Source organism: Sinocyclocheilus anshuiensis, unplaced genomic scaffold, assembly GCF_001515605.1.
Source record: "Sinocyclocheilus anshuiensis isolate Anshui unplaced genomic scaffold, SAMN03320099.WGS_v1.1 scaffold420, whole genome shotgun sequence".
Lineage (NCBI taxonomy): Eukaryota > Metazoa > Chordata > Actinopteri > Cypriniformes > Cyprinidae > Sinocyclocheilus > Sinocyclocheilus anshuiensis.
Window position 1 is genome coordinate 1134007 of NW_015557082.1, and position 3798 is coordinate 1137804.

At 37.0% G+C, this 3798-nt stretch overlaps 1 protein-coding gene across 4 annotated transcripts in view; it reads left to right on the forward strand.

The window, feature by feature from the left end:
- The window catches only part of LOC107676964 (transcription factor E2-alpha-like), a 32576-nt gene extending 28988 nt beyond the window's left edge, over nt 1-3588 (forward strand). For all 4 annotated transcript variants that reach the window (XM_016471721.1, XM_016471720.1, XM_016471719.1 and 1 more), the window contains one exon: nt 988-3588. The gene's annotated coding sequence lies outside the window, so the exon portion shown is untranslated. The remainder of the gene's footprint in view (nt 1-987) is intronic.
- The last annotated feature ends 210 nt before the right edge of the window (nt 3589-3798 follow it).

Sequence of the window (3798 nt, forward strand, 5' to 3'; positions counted from 1 at the left end):
TCTTCAGCGTCTCTGGCCTGTGTTAACGGGCGTTTACACACTTCATATTTTCACATAAACGACATTTGGAAAATGATATGCATTGCAACGCAGTTTGTGCAAGTCCAGAACAGAGATCGGCTGCAATAAAACAATAAACGGCCGGTTGCCGATCGCGTAAGTTCCAGAGGAAGCTCCTTCGGCCGTCATACACACACGTGATTGACCGCTCGCTCACACCAACAGGAGGAGGAGGGTCGTGTTACTCTCTACACTGCACTCAACCTGAGGGATTCCTACACTTTCAGTCTTTGAGGAGACATGAAAAACAGCGCATACCGCAGGAACGGTATAAAGGAAATGCGGTTATTAGCGGTTTTGAAACCGTGAAATTTTAAAATCGCGGTATACCTTGAAACCGGTAATCGGCCCATGCCTAGTGTATATGTGATATTATAGTATTTAATATTTTAAATCGGCTTTTTTCTTTGTATTTTCAGTTATAGCCTATTTTCAGCTTTATTTGAATAATTGTGTTATGCACTTTGTCATTTTTTGTAGTTTTATTGTATTTCTATGTAGCTTTAATTCATTTTTAATTGTTTTAGAACTTCAACTTAACTTATTTCAGTTAATTTCCAATGCAAGTTTTTCATCTAATACTTATATTTTATTTTAACAACATTTGTTAATATTAGTTAACTACATTGACATTGAGAAATACTTTTAAAGGACTTAAGAATTTGTAGTTAATGTTAACTTCAACATTTACTAATACATAAAGAACAGTAGTTGTGTCTGTTAATATCTAATTAGCTTAAGCTGACAAACAATGAACAGTTGCATTCATTGTTAATTAATGTTAGTTAATGCATTAACCAGCATGAAGTAATTACTGTAAAGTGTTACTTTTATTTTAAAGTAGCTTAATTTCAGTTACTTGAAATGATATTTTATCGTTTTAGTTAACAATAACAACTCTGATTGAAATCTGTTTTCTATTCTTAGAACCAGTGAACTTTCTTGGGGCTCCTGGAAGAAGTGACCTTGAATCTCTTCCACCATTCTCATCCTCTCTGTGTGCATATAGTGACTCGGAAAGCATATCATTCACAAAATCAGAGATGCACCTTTCAAAACTTTTCGGACACACGAACCGACCCGCCAAAACTGACACAGCAGATTTTGTCCGTGATCACTCCAGACCGCAATTACCAGCACAAATGTGAAGAACTCTTTCTCAAGTCATTTTGTATTTTTCTGCTTCCTTACAACAATGGATCATAGGAATAGACAAGTTCTGACCACAACTGACATTTGTTTTTCCACTTCAGAAAGAGAGTTTTGATCAAGAGACGAGACAGACGTCAATTTAATCATGGATTTGTGCCTAATTGTTACATTTTATATAAGATTCAAACTGCTTGCTTGTGTGGAACAAAAAACGTTTGGGAGTTGCTTGTATATGAGCAATTTTTCTTTTCATTTTTAAATGTGGTTTGTCATTCCCTAATGAAAGGTACAGTCTTACGTGCGTTGTGTAACCAAACCCCATGAGAAGTGGGGCGAACCTGTGGTGCTTTTGAGGACGGTGTATCCCAGCATGCCTCTGCTCTATGGGCCAGGGCTCTTTCGGAACGAGAGAAAAGCACACGGGCCATCGCAGCTCTCCAGACTGTTTCATCTTCTTGGAAACATCACGCGTCATCAGCTCTCACGATGCCATTGACTAGTTCAGCCAATCGTAAGAAAGCGCATCATAAACTAGCGTGAGCTTCTGTTACTATGACAACAACGCTTGGATTCCATTGCGTCCCCAAGCACAAAATTGCCAAGTTGACCTTTCACTTCTTTCCTTTATTTTTTTCGCCAGAATACGTTCAATCATCCCTCGCTCGCATCGACTCATTGTTGCCAAAAGTCTGAAAGCGTACACATGTCCACCTCACACATATGTAATGGATATTATTTCGATTTGAGAAAAAATGTAAGAATATATATAAATATATATATTTTTGTTAGTCTATACATTGTAGAATTCTAAATAACAAAAACATATTAGTTTGAAGTGTAGAGTCTATAGCGCAAGTGAACGTTCAGAGACGCGTCGTACGATTTCAAGAAAAACCCTATGTATATTTTCAGAAACGTAAGGTTTGGCCGAGGCGAGCCATGGTTCATTTTATCCCAGACGCCCCCTGATAGCACTATGCTAATGAAGAAATGATAAAGAGAATTGATAGTGATGGTTTAGGGCGTGTCGAGGTTCAAAGCCTCGCGATAGTTTCCTGATTTCAGGGAACTGTACGTCACTAGAAGTGTTCTTAGGCAATGGTGTAGAGCGCAAGCAATGTTCACCATCATTTCAGTCTCGCCAATGCACATAATGCAACCTGTTTGAATGTAATATTCAAATGTACACACTCTCACGTCTCCATCAGACTGGCTTACTGTGAGTTTAGTTGATTCATATTGTCATTTCAAGGTGTACGTCTCAACCCCCTTTTTTTCGTCATGTGTGTGAGTTAATGTTCCGCGCTGGTTTGAATTATGTATGTAGGAAAAAAATGGTGTTATAACCGGTGTAATTTTCGCAATGTCCACAATGGATATGATTTCTGAGTAATAACATTTCACCGTAAGGGGGATACTGAACTTAGGTTGTCCTAAAGTATAATGGAAACATAATATCAATTCTTGATGAAGATAAAAAGTTGTTGAACATTTATATATCGTGGCCTTCTTATTCTCAAGACTGTCATTTTTGAGAGTGATGCCTTGTCAGTGCCTAAACTTACTTTCATTGTAAACTTGACCATTTGTTTTATTTCGAAAATGCAAAATTGTCTCATCCATCTTTTTGGTTTTGTTTTTCTTTCTGGAAGCATCTGTGTAGTATTTAATCTGCCATTTAGAAGCATTGTAGTCTTTCATTCTCATTATTATGCTGTGTGTGTGTGTGTGTGTGTGTGTGTGTGCACCTTTTTGGCAATTTTAGGGTTCTCGTTACGGTCATCTTTGGCTCGACTAGGTTGGAATTAGTTTTTTTTTTTGCTTTCAAGATGCTAGTGTCCTGTGATCTGTGAAGCACACGAGAAAATGTAAGGATCTTTGTCGAATTATCAGATGGGGGCCGGAAACACTTGACTGTTATGAGTAATTCTCAATTTATCCAGCTGATACCATCATGTTTGTTTTGATAATATCCATAAAATATTTGAGTGCTGGACTTGGTTTTGCCTCCTGCTTAATGCTGAAGGAGAGTTGTCGTGTCATCAAAGATTCTCCTGTCTATAATTACTTTATTTTTCTCCCCAAAGCATTGAATGTTCAACTAAAGTGAACATTTTGAATGAATAGTTGTGTGCCGAAGTAAGATTGCTGCCCATGATTTCCATCAGAATTAAGATGTGTGTGAATTTTACAGAACCTGGTGTCTTGCAGTTGCAGTAGGGACATGAACAATACTGCTGTTGTGTCTTCAGAGTGCCTCCGGTTTTTGTCATTATTATAATTTTTTTGTCTTGGTTTTTATAAATATATATATAAAGTAGGTATTGAGAACTGTCCTGTATATAACCGTAATGTAGCAATAAATGTGCCATTTTTAATAACAAAATTATAAAAAAAAAAATTCAATGTCTTGCTTTGGATCTTGTATACCTTCAAATGAGTTAAATAATAATAAAAAAAAAAACATTGTAATAAAAGTCTTACCATTGCGTGTCTTTGCCGAGAAATGCTTGGAGTAAAGGGAAATAAGGCCCATTCAGACCAAGAGAACGATAATTATACCGTCCACACACCAACGGCCCATAT